Source organism: Ambystoma mexicanum, chromosome 6p, assembly GCF_040938575.1.
Source record: "Ambystoma mexicanum isolate Mex_15411 chromosome 6p, UKY_AmexF1_1, whole genome shotgun sequence".
NCBI classification, from domain to species: domain Eukaryota; kingdom Metazoa; phylum Chordata; class Amphibia; order Caudata; family Ambystomatidae; genus Ambystoma; species Ambystoma mexicanum.
Genome location: NC_090935.1, coordinates 1,475,303,491 through 1,475,317,191, shown reverse-complemented (window position 1 = coordinate 1,475,317,191; position 13,701 = coordinate 1,475,303,491).

Sequence of the window (13,701 nt, the reverse complement as noted above, 5' to 3'; positions counted from 1 at the left end):
TGTAATATCAATATTATGGCCATGCCCGCCAAAAATTGTGATACTGGAGTGCCCACATGACCCTCAACACATCGGAACATCTCACCAAGATAGCCCTGTTGGGCTGGATTTAAACATTACAGGAAGACACTTGAAAATGTCCAACTCTTTGCTAAGAACGAGTCCTTCTGATGTCTGGCCTCCTGTTTGCCCGCCTTCTGCAGCAGCCGATAGCAGGGCTGCTACACAAAAGGAACTTCCTCCGGGGAGCTGGCAGGCGATGCCGGCCCCCTTTAAGGCAGCCTTTTAAGGCTACTGAAGTTAATCTCTGTCAGGCCCTGTCCGTCGAACATCGTGGTACAGGGGTGCCCGCATGACCCTAAGCATGTCGCAACATCTCACCAAGATAGCCCGGTTGGGCTGGATTTACACATTGGAGGAAGCCACTTGAAAATGGCTGACTTGCTGCTCAGAATTAGTCCTTCTGATGTCTGGCCTCCTGTTTGCCCACCTTCTGCAACAGTCGATAGGAGTGCTGCTACGCAAATGGAACTTCCTCTGGGGAGCCAGCAAACGATGCCGACTCCCCTTTAGGGCAGCCTTCTAAGGCTACTGAAGTTAATCCCTGTTGGGCCCTGTCAGGCCGTGTGAGCCATGTTGCCTGGAAATAATGCTACCACCCCAGCCCACCTGAGAGCCTCTGTACTGACATTTAATTCTGTTGTATTGCTGTCTCTTCTACTGGAACATCCATGCAAGGTTAAGAAGAGCCCATGCTCTTTATGTGCTTATACTTGCTTGCTACAATGTCACACTATCCCCACCTAGTGATGGTCCACTCCCAGCTCCGAAGAATTCATTACCTGTATTGCTAGGGTTTACATATGTTGACCAAGACCCAGCAGGGTACACGTCCCCTCGCAGCGCCAGATCTCTGCCTGCAGCCAATTTCCTCTGGCATATGCCTCACGCTCATGCGAAGCGCAACGACATCCTATGAGCATGCTGCTGTGACTGTAACACCTTGCTTCCCTCTACTTTAGTAGCCCACAGCACATCGAGTGTGGCTCTCCCAGACCTGGACGTTGTTTCTTTGTTCCACGCACATGGTGCGTTCATGGCCTCGCAAATCCATTCCTAATATGTATACTTTGACCGTGTTGACTATTCGCTCAATGAGCCCTGGAGTGCACCCTGTTGTGACAGGGTTTACCTCTCTCCATGGAGTCCCAATCTTCTAGGCCTTGCACACTGTGCACATAACACGCAGAGACAAGGAAATCAACAACCTCTCTTTATTCCCTCTACAGCTTGTCTGCCCTTGGCTCTGCTAGCCCCTCCTCTTCCTCTCTTCCTCCCTCTGTGTCCTTTGGTTTATTTCCTCTCCTCTTTAAGGTGGCTCTCCCCTTAAGGTGGCTTGGCCACGTTGCATGTCACAACACCCACCACCCCCCTTGCTTATCATCGTTGTAGTTTTTTTTTTTTTTTCTCGTGTGTTCTGGTGGCTGTCATGGTCTTCTCCTTGGCCTCGTTCCCATTCGCTGTTTTCCACTTCTGTACCCCCGCCAAGGCCTACGTGCGCTCCTGGCAAGCTTGCCCAGGGTGGGCTCTTCTTTCTGTCCCTTCAAGCTATTTGGTCCCTGCCTCATGTTTTTGTCACGCTGCTGAGCAGTCCCGATCTTGTGTTTCTCTTTCCAGTTTCACTCAGCCTTTGCGCTGGTGGCCTTGACATTCGAGTGCCATTCGAGAGCCGCTGTTGTAGGGGCTGGGAGGTAAGTTTGTTTCCCATCCCCCTAGGTACACGTGCTGTGTGGACGGGGTTTGTAATTGTCCTGGAGACTTGCATTGTGGTATCGCCCCATGTTCTGGTCGTAGTGACTTTTCGGATTTTCATCATAGTCATATATCGAGGTGTCCGCGACTGCCTTTTCGTCCTCTGGGATCATCGCGGTTAGAGCGCAGGCTGCCTAGGATGTGTATTGGATGCTGTAATGGCGACCGGGGTCTCTGTGGTGCCGGTACCGGCCTGGGCATGCTGTTTGGTTGGTTGTCCAGTCGAGGCCCTTCACAGCCCATTATCATCATGGTGGCTGTTGATGGCGCTTGCCTGGTAGATCTGCAAGCACCTTTTTTTGACCGGTGGTGTTGTTGATGCACCTGCCTGTGCTGCACGTGCCCTTCTTGTTAGGTGGGACCCGCCCTTTCCTCTTGCTCCTGCTCGGGGAGTTTCTGATCCGCGGTCATGAATGTGCTGGCTACAGAGGATGCAGTGGTCCTGGTTTCAGCTGGGAGGACCCAGTGGTTGCCTAGGTCTTCCTTGCAGTCTACTGTGTGTATTCCATCTGTTGTTTTGAGTGAGTACTCCCTCCTCTCCCTTTGCAGTCCTTGAGGATCCTCTAGCATTGAGGCGTGCTGCCTCGATGCCTGTCCCTTGCTCTGTTGTGGTTGCTTGTCCTCTTTGAGTAGGGTGTCAGGGGGCACCTGTTGAGAGACTGCGGTCTGGCTGTGTTCTGCCACTGTGTGAGCTGCGCTGTTCTTTTGGGTGGTGGTCTTGTTGTGACGTTCCCCCGACAGCATTGTGTTTTGCCCTCAGAAGGGTTAGTCTCGGTCGCAGTTAGCTTTAGGAGTGCCGCTTCTGCAGTCCAGCCTCTTCCCGAAGGTTTCTGGGGGACGTTTGTTGTTCCTTGGCCCACTCCTTGGGCAGTATTTTTCCATGGCCCCCTCCTTGGCAATATTCTTCCTCGGCCCCCTCATTGGGAAATCTCTGTTGTGGCTCTCTCCTCGGGGAATCTCACCTGTGGCCCCTCCTTGGGCAGTTTCTCTTGTTGCAGTCGCGTTTGCCATCTCCAGCATTCTCGTTACCTCAGGGTCATCAAGATCACCCCATCACATGCACCTTGCGTTTCTGCTTTCCTGTCATCTGATGGCCTCACTGTTAATCCGTCTGCCTCCTGCCATGTTGCTCTGAACCTTAGCTTCTTCTCTCTCCTAGTGTTCCCTCTACATCATACTCCTGGTCCTCAGCAGGCCCAACTATGTCCTGATCCTTATGCTGTCAGTGGTCTGCCTCATGCTTTGTGCGCCATGAGTATCATGTGGCAATTCTCCCTGTTTCGCCCCTGTTTTGTTGCTTTACTGTGCTGTCCCTTCTCCCTCGTCTCGTGAATATGGGGTGTACGTGCTGTGGTAGGTTTGGCAGCTTGAGGCTGGCACGTGTTGCGGTGTATGCAGCAGCTTTGTGAAATCCTGGGAGATGTGACAGTCGTGCCCTATTGTTGCCTTGCGAGGCCAGGCATACGTGCTTCAGTGTGTTCCCATGTGGTCTGTTGGGTTGGCCTTTCCACCTGGTTAATTTATTGGGGAGCGTTTGTGGCCATAGCACCTTAGGCGGTGTAGTGTCTGTTGCTTCACCCGATTCCTGGTCCTCGCGTTCTAGTAGGGTCGTCTCGTGTTGCCATGTGGTGTATGTGATACGCAGCTTGTTGCACAGCTGCACTTCCCGGTCCTCTATGTGCGCCTGCCTTCCCCACCTATGTGCTGCACACCGCCTTCTCAAGCTCCTGCTCCACCTCACCGGATATGAGTTGCCTCACGTTCCTGTTTATGCAGGCGATCTCTGTCGCCGACACTGTCCGTTCTGCCACAAGGTGCCTCCTCGAGTGGGTGCTAGCACATCAGCCTGACACCTTCACTCATGGGCCACACCGCGTCTGGGTCAGTCCTCACCATCCGACTTCTTCGGTGGACAGTTGCACTTGCGGATGAGGCGGCTGTCCCCTCACTGGTTCATGCTGCCTTTCAGGTCTTGGCTCCGGCATGCAGTCACAAGCTTGCGCACTGCGTGGGACGTTTCCCTTCATCGCCAGTTGTTGTGGCTGGGTTTACTTCTCTCCATGGAGTCCCAATCTTCTAGGCCTCGCACACTGTGCTCATAACACGCAGAGACAAGGGAATTGACAACCTCTCTTAATTCCCTCTACAGCTTGTCTGCTCGGGCTCTGCTACCCCCTCCTCTTCCTCCCTTCATCCCCCTGTGTCCTTTGGTTTCCTTCCTCTCCTCTTTAAGGTGGCTCTCCCCTTAAGGTGGGCTGGCCATGTTGCATGTCACAACACATCCAGAAGCGATTGTGCCACCATTTCCTTAGGTACTGCATTCCCTACTGAAGCTGCCCTGGCCTTTTGTGATACATTTCCGAACCTCCTCTAACATAGATCTGCCACAACTATGTTCAATATGTGTGCCATTTCAACTGCTGTTTCTCTTTGAACACTCACACACCTGATGTAGCCCCCATACCATGAGGTGAGGCTTAACCAGACTCTGCACACCCACTGATTTTGTCCTTTGCTTGTCTGCACACCCGAAGTAGCTGTCACGACCCTCAGCCCTGTTCCCCACCGGCAAGCCCATTGGGCAGGTGGAATCAGGGCTCGGATCACAAATAAGGCCTGGCATCCACTTCTCAGGCCCTCTTGGGGCCAGTCCTGGCACCTTTGGCACCAGGCTCATCAGTAAGGAAAGACATCTGCTCGAGGGACTACTTCAGTTAGGCTTTCAGCCAACATGGAGGCATACGCATAGCTTGGTTCCTAGTACCAAGCTATGCGGTCTAGTGTTTTGGGTGTGGTGGCCTAGGGACTACTTTACCTGGACTACTTTACAGTGGCTATTTAAACCACACCCAAACAAGACAACACACTTCCCGTTACTTTGCTTCTAGCAACGTGACGCTCACCGTGTCCAGCTTTCTCACGAGCCTGGTGAATTCCGGACCTGCAGAAAAACCAAGAACATCGTTAGCAGCAGAATCTTACCTGCATTCATCATCCTTCACTGCTCGCAGCTCCTGGGCAGCTCTGTTGGTGGAGTTCGCCGCCCGGATCGAAGGACCTGAGAAAAGGAGAAAGACATCATTAAAGGAGGTAGTGGAGAAATTACAACCACAAAGCGCTTAAAGACTTACTTGGTTGGTTGCTTTTTTGGCTGGCACAGCTCCAGAACTCCATCTGCGCTGGGAACTCACTGCGACCTACGAAAAGAGAAAAGCACAGGTCAGTAAGGACAAGACATTGCTGCGCTACGCAAAGCGCCTCCTTACCGCATCATAGCGCTATAGCGCGCCATCATCTCCCAGTGAGAACCACCACATCCAGTTCTCCAAGCAGACACTCTGCGCTCCTAGGGAGATTAAAAAAAGAGACATTTAGAACAGAGAAAAGGCATGCAAGAATTACAACGCCATCAATCGCAATAAGACCTACCTGAAAGAAACTACAAGAGAAGCAGTCAGTGAAGTAACTGGACCGCCCGCCCCCATAAAGGACAACGCGCCCCTGCCCAGAGAGCAGGATGGAGAGCCCACTGATTCCGACAACCAGGTGAGAAGAGAACCTGGAGGGGCTGGAAACACAAGGGAGGGGGGGGGAACTTACCTTGGTCGCCCAGTCCTAATATAGTCTTCATTTCCAAGCGGAATCCCATCGACACCGAGACCACACCAGGGAATCATTGGGAAGGGCACCAACGACCAACTGGCTGGGTGGCGTCCCCGTGGATACCAGGTGAGCGTAACAGAACGTGAAACCACACATAAATAATCCACCTGGGCGCTATGGAAACATCAGAAATCAACCAATTGGCCCAATTGTTGGGGGATCTTTGTGCTGAGGTTCATTCAGCCTGACAAGAGACTAATGCACTCCGGAGAGACCTAATAGCGACCAAGGAGCGCACCGACGAAATCAGCAGACAATTCTTGCAATCGCAGGCAGGGCAGACTCCTCTGCCTGGAGGAAATCCACTGATGCAAAATCCTATCTCACCATCTTATACCCCCACACCAGTACAGATCACGCTGCCTGGAACAGTTCCCCTGGCACCACCAGAAAGGTTTCGGGCGACCCACAGAAGTATGCAGCATTCATAAATCAGTGTCGCCTTCACTTCCTTTGTCACCCTGGGGCATTTCCAAATGACCAAGCTCGGGTAGCTTTCATCCTATCATACTTGAGTGGAAGTGCAGCGGATTGGTCGGTGCTGTTGGTGACCCATAATGATCCATTGTTACAGGACTATGGGGGGTTCCAGAGAGAAATTGAAAAACTGTTTGCTTGCCATACCCAGGAACAAGCAGTGGATAACGAACTTTTATCCTTCCGGCAGGGGAACCAAGACTTGTTAACATACATTGCGACTTTCAATAGACTGGTTGCTGAAGCCAGGTGGCCAGAAAACAAAAGAACCATGTTATTCCATCGAGGCTTCCGAGGCAAATTAAAGGACGTCTTGGCCCAGGTAGTTGATCCCCCCAGAGACTGTACCGAATTCATAAATCTAGTCGTGCAGCTAGACCATCGGTTGCAGGACCGAAAAGCAGACCGGTCCAAAGCAGACTCTCGAGTAGTTATGTTCGGCCTAAAGACAAAGTGCCACAGGGGCCAGACAACGCCGTAGAACCCGTGCAGATCGGAGGGATACGACCTCCATTAACAAAACAAGTGCGGGATAAAAGAAGAGAACAGCAACTTTGTATTGTGGAAAACCAGAACATTTTCTGAAAGACTACCCAATAAAACCCCCAAGGAGGACAGCCGGGGCAACAGAAAAGGATGAAGATAAGGAATCGGTAAACTACCAAGCTCGGCAACCATAGAGGTCAGTTTGTCGAGTGATGAGAAAGAGCCACTGACCTCACACTTTGCGATACCCGTGATCTTAATAAATCACCAACAATCATCAAAGATGCATCCCGTAGAAGCGTACATCGACAGCGGAGCAGTTGGGAACTATATAGATCAAGAGTTGGCAGCAGAGATGGGGCTCCCTTTGTGTTCTAAGTCTACCAGGGACAAGGTGACTACCGTGGATGGGACAGAAATCGCCTCCGGACCAGTAACCCAGTGCACAGCAGTAGTAACCTTGCTGTGCCAGGATGGACATCGGGAGTGTATTTCGTTCAATCTTATAAAGGCACTTCAGTTCCGGTTGATGCTAGGGATGCCATGGTTGGTTGCTCACAACCCTTTGATAGACTGGCGGGCATGGAAATTAACCTTCTCCAGCAACTGCTCCCTGACTTGCTACTCTCCTGACCCGGAACCCGACTCCTGTGTCTCCAAGACTTCCAATACTAGAGCCTCTACTCTGGGAGCAACTAATACTTTGCCAGATGAATATCGTGACTTTCAGGACGTATTCCAAAAAGACCATGCTAACACATTGCCGCCGCTTAGGCCTTATGATTGTCAAATTGACTTTATTCCTGGGGCACAAATCCCTTGCAGCAGGATCTGCGATCTTACAGAACCAGACAACCTTCACCTGAAATCCTATTTGGACCAGTACCTTGCAAACGGATTTATCCACCCATCTAAGTTCCCAGCAGCCAGTCCTTTGTTCTTCGTACCGAAAAAGGAAGGGGACTTGAGGACCTGTATTGATTACCGCGCAATAAACCAGATAACCGTGAAGAACCGCTACCCCTTGCCTCTTATCCCGGAAATGCTAGACCAAGTCAAAGAGGCCCAGATCTATACCATATTAGACCTTCGGGGAGCATACCACTTGGTCCAAGTCAGAAAAGGAGATGAATGGAAAACCGCTTTCCGTACCAAATATGGCTTGTTTGAATATCAAGTCATGCCTTTTGGCTTATGTAACGCTCCCGCAGCTTTTCAATATTTCATGGATGATGTCTTGAGAGAACTGATTGACGTTTGCGCCTTAGTGTACATTGATGACATCTTAGTCTACTCAGCCTCAAAATAAGATCATATCAGGCATGTTCGTTCAGTCCTCACCAAGCTCCGCCAACATCGTTTGTATGCAAAGCTGGAGAAATGTTTTTTTCACGTCACCGAAGTAGAATTCCTTGGTTTCATCCTTTCGCCGAAAGGCATCAGAATGGACGTACATAAGGTTGACGCTATTCTAAAATGGCCATCACCAACATCTCTGAAGGGGATACAGAGCATGCTAGGCTTTGCGAACTTTTACCGCCGGTTTATCCAGACTTCTCTCAGGTTGTGCACCCGATCACAGTACTGCTACGAAAAAGCAATAACAAGTTTGCTTGGACTGAGGAAGCAGAAAGAGCCTTTCAGGAACTGAAACAAAGGTTCACCTCCGTTCCAGTCCTGTGGCACCCGCGTCCAGACCTCCCTTATGTCGTAGAAACTGATGCTTCCAGTATGGCAATGGGAGCGGTCCTTTCACAAAGGGACCCAGAAACTGGCCAGCTGCATCCTGTGGCCTTCTGGTCAAAAAAATTCTCACCCCCAGAAATTAATTACGCTATCACGAACAAAGAACTCCTAGCCATCAAGTCTGCTTTCAAGGTGTGGCGACACTATCTTCTGGGAGCTAGACACACCATTACAGTGATCACAGACCACCGGAACCTGCAATATCCAAAAACAGCCAAAGCCCAGTCTTCACACCAGTTACGGTGGGCCCTCTTCTTCGCCGAATATGACTACGTGATCACCTTTCTACCAGGGGTCAAGAATGGGAAAGCTGACGCCCTATCTCAAATGGGCATCGATGAAACAGTGTATACAACTCCAGACCCGGTACCCATCATACCTGAAGACAAACTCTTGGGTATCACAACAGCGTTATCACAAGCCGAATTACGAAACAAAATTCGACATTCAATGAATCCGGATGCTTTCCTCGCATGGCAAACTCAAGGAGAACAATATTGCATCAAGGATCAGTTACCTTATTTTAGGGACCGGCTATATGTACCCGAGAAGGAGTTACGCAGCATATTATTTCAGGTTAGCATGACTCTCTGATCGAAGGACACCCCGGAATCGTTAAAACATTAACCTGCAGCGTCTGTGCACAAAATAAATCATAGAAACAGAAACCATCGGGTCCCCTACAACCACTGGACATCCCTCCCACTCCATGGCACACTCTTTCCCTCGACTTTAACACCATTCTTGTAATCATGGATTTGTTCTCAAAGATGGCACATTTTATTCCTCTCAAGGGCCTCCCGGACGCATCCACCCTAGCAGAAGTATTTCTGGAAAACATTGTCAAGCTGCATGGCTTTCCATCAGTTCTGGTCTCCAATCGAGGCAGCCAATTTGTGTCCAATTTTTTGAGAAAATGTTGCGCAATGGCACAGATTGACGTCCGGCTATCCACCAGTCACCACCCCCAGACAGATGGCCAAACCGAGAGGACCAACCAGACCCTCGAGCAGTATTTACGGTGCATGCTGCACCATGAATTGAGAGATTGGAAGGACTTACTGTGGATAGCCGAGTACGCATATAACAACTCTGTACATTCTAGCACGGGCCAAACACCTTTTTACACCTTGTATGGCAGACATCCACGTACATCAGAACTTGACCTTCCTGCCAGCTTGGAAATGCATGCAGTAAAGACTCTTCATACAACCATCACTCAAGCGTTCAGAAAGGCGAAGGAACATCTTATTCATGCTAAAGAAACACAAAAGCACTTTGCCGACCAGCATCCAAAAAAGGCCCCAGACTATCAAGTAGGAGACCAGGTTTGGTTAGCCGCCAAATATGTACCCATCAAAGGGGCCCGGACCTTCCATCTTTGATATTTGGGACCCTATACCATCAAGGCAATTATCAACCCAGCAGCCGTCAAATTGGACTTACCACCTAATCTACAAATCCATCCGGTATTTCATGTGTCCCTCTTAAAACCAATGCAAACCGGTACACGAATCAAGACACCACCTCAACCTATACTAATAGATGGAGAACAAGAATTCGAAGTCAAGGGCATCCTGGACTCTAAGTACTCTAGAGCCAAGTTGTACTATCTCGTCGACTGGAAGGGGCTTGGGTCTCAAGATAGATCCTGGGAACCAAAGAGAACATCCATGCACCACGTCTGATCAAGAAGTTTCATCAGAACTTCCCAACTAAACCTGGACCAGGCAGGAGACACACCTTGGCAGGGGCCTTGGGGGGGAGTGCTGTCACGACCCTCAGCCCTGATGCCCACTGGCAAGCCCATTGGCCAGGTGGAATCAGGGCTCAGATCACAAATAAGGCCTGGCATCCACTTCTCAGGCCCTCTTGGGGCCAGGCTCATCAGTAAGGAAACACATCTACTTGAGGGACTACTTTATTTAGGCTTTCAGCCAACATGGAGGCATCCACATAGAACCAATCTATGCGGTCTAGTGTTTTGGGTGTGGTGGCCTAGGGACTACTTTACCTGGACTATTTTACAGTGGCTATTTAAACCACACCCAAACAAGACAACACGCTTCGCGTTACTTTGCTTCTAGCAACGTGACGCTCACCGTGTCCAGCTTTCTCACGAGCCTGGTAAATTCCGGACCTGCAGAAAAACCAAGAACATCGTTAGCAGCAGAATCTTACCTGCATTCATCATCCTTCACTGCTCGCAGCTCCTGGGCAGCTCTGTTGGTGGAGTTCACCGCCCGGATCGAAGGACCTGAGAAAAGGAGAAAGACATCATTAAAGGAGGTAGTGGAGACATTACAACCACAAAGCGCTTAAAGACTTACCTGGTTGGTTGCTTTTCGGCCGGCACAGCTCCGGAACTCCATCTGCACTGGGAACTCACTGCGACCTACGAAAAGAGAAAAGCACAGGTCAGTGCGAACAAGACATTGCTGCACTACGCAAAGCGCCTCCTTACCGCATCATAGCGCTATAGCGCGCCATCATGTCCCGGTGAGAACCTGCATATCCAGTTCTCCAAGCGGACACTCTGCGCTCCTAGGGAGATAAAAAAAGAGACATTTAGAACAGAGAAAAGGCATGCAAGAATTACGACGCCATCAATCGCAATAAGACCTACCTGAAACACACTACAAGGGCAGCAGTCAGTGAAGTAACTGGACCGCCCGCGCCCACAAAAGACAACGCGCCCCTGCCCAGAGAGCAGGACGGAGAGCCCACCGATTCCGACAACCAAGTGAGAAGAGAACCTAGAGGGGCTGGAAACGCAAGGGATGTGGGGGAAAACTTACCTTGGTCGCCCAGTCCTAATATAGTCTTCATTTCCAGGCGGAATCCCATCGACACCTAGACCACACCAGGGAATCATTGGGAAGGGCACCAACGACCAACTGGCCGAGTGGCGTTCCCGTGGATACCAGGTGAGCGTAACAGTAGCTTCCTAGTAACCATGCGGCGAGCTTTACCAGAGTGTGCACACCTACTGATTTTGTCCTTTACTAGTCTGCACATCTGATTTAGCCCCCTGTACCATGATGTAAGTCTTTACTAGACTGTGCAAACCCACTGATTTTGGCCTTTGCTTGTCTGCACACCTTATGTAGCCCCGTGTACCATGAGGCGAGGCTTTACGAGAGTGTGCACACCCACTGATTTTGTCCTTTGCTTGTCTGCACACCTGATGTAGACCCCCGTACCATGAGGCAAGAATTTACCAGACAGTGCACACCCATTGATTGTCCTTTGCTTGTCTGCACACCTGATGTAGCCCACCATACCATGAGGTGAGGCTTCCCCATTCTGTGTCCTCACTCTGTAACTCTTTAGAGTATTTTCTGCACTTCAAAACAATACATTGCACTTTCTGTAACTAGCTCCTAGATGCCTATGGGTTTTGTGCACTGAAATAAATGCAAAAATAAATAAATACATATTATTGAGATGCTGATCAAGATTTAGTGCCACCATAATGGAGGCGTCTCCGAGCTATCGAGTAAGGTTACCCAGTACTATAACAATATAATAGATCAATTTGGTTTTATATAATGAGACCAAAAGGCATACAATCTCCTCATTAAAAATGGGCATATTTTCTGGTGGCCGATTTAGCAAGATAACGTTCACACAGTTATAATCCCTGGAAGTGATCTTCAGGTGAATGATTCCGCAACCTTCATAGGATACAGTGGATTAAAAAAACAAAGTTCGAATGGATTGTGTCCTCCCACTTATTCCTCATCTTAGATATCTTTGTATCTTCAGCTTTGCTGCTTCGGAAAAGAATGTTCCCCTACCAGAGGGCGCTGTGCTCGAGGTTGCGGCGTCGATGTCCCTAGAGGGATGCCATAGAGCGTTGACGTCATCCGCAGTATAAAGGGCTTGAGCCGCGCCCATTGGCTTCAGTTCTGTGTGTCCGAAAGCTTTCGCTTCATGTGTATCAAAACGGCGCTTCAATGTTCGAGATGTCTTCTTCATCTAACCCTTCTACCCATAAAACTGGCTTAAAAAAATGGCAGAATTGTGGGAAGAAAATGTCGATAACCAACCTGCATCGAGTTTGCCTCTGGTGCCTTGGCTCTGACCATCGAGTTGACGGCTGCAGTTCCTGTCAAGCTTTGACGGATAAATCTCTCAAGGAACGACAAGGTAAATTGGTGGTGGGGAGGAAGCTTCGAAAAAAAAGTAAAAGCTCTGAAGAGTCTTGGGAAAAGTCTCGATTTCACGATAGCTCTTCATTATAAAGGCCTTCTGAATAGTTGCCAATTTACAGTCCCCCTGGACCCTCACAAAACTTTGTAGCAAGATCATAACCAGTGCTTAAAAACTATGGCTGGGCAAATGTACTCTTCTTGCTGGAACATTATGAATCTTATCCTTTTTTTGCGAAGAATGTACCTTCACAAAAAAAAATAGAATGCTTTTACCCACAAAAATCAGCCTAATATAAAAGTTGTTTCTTTTCCATAATTAATAAATAATCTTAATTTTTGAGGGTAATAATTAAACTAAAAGTAAATGCCATATTTAAATAATGTTTCAATAATCTATTCACCTCTATAATTTAAGAAAATAAATCTAAATTAAAAGAAAATGCCCCTTTGTACAGAGCATCTTAGCTATCAGTTCAGTGCAGGGATTTCACAGTCAGCCCGTCATTATTTTTGCCTTCTGCACAGTTCCCAATTTGAAGCCATGCTGGACCTTATACCAACACTTTTCCAGCATAACCATAGCTGGGGATACAAAGTAGTGCTGGACAAATGTACTTTGCTGGAACATTTCAAATCGTACCATGTCTACACAAAAATCACAATCACTAAAAAGATGTATTGCAAAAATATTACAAAAAATACCTATCTGAAAGAAGTAGGGGTTTCATCTTATAAAACTAAGCCTATTAAAACATTCTTCTTTTAAATAATGACTACATAATTTAATATAATAACCATTTGATTAGTTATTAATAATGAATATTGCAAGCATTAATAAAATAGCTTCAATGACCGATTGTTGTGATCTTGATGGTCGTGTAGATGAAGATACCTCCGTCCCCAAGTACCACACTGGTAAGAATAATATCACTACCAATGCAGTCCTTGAGGCCACAGATGTGGGGTGCCGTCAAGCTGGAACCAGGAACACCGGAAGGACCCCCTGACCACTGTAAGGCAATAAATGATTAGGGCAGACAGTCACAATCAATCAATGCAATATGGTGGAAGAAGCTAAAGGGTTTACCCAAATGTGCTGGTCAGGATGCCTTAAAGGGTTAGGGGAACAGAAGGGTCCTTGTGGGCACTCTGGATGGAATACACCTGTAGGTCAGGTAGCCAGTGGATGGTCCGTAAACAATCTGTTAACAGTCCAGGGTCGAAAGCCAAGAAAACAATAACCAAGGTCCAATATCCAAAGTTCAAAAGTTTGTGCAAAGCCAAAGGTCGTGAAGCCTGAAGATTAAAGTTTGCCTGAGCCTGAGGAAGAGACCAAAAGCAATCCGTGAAACGTTCCGTG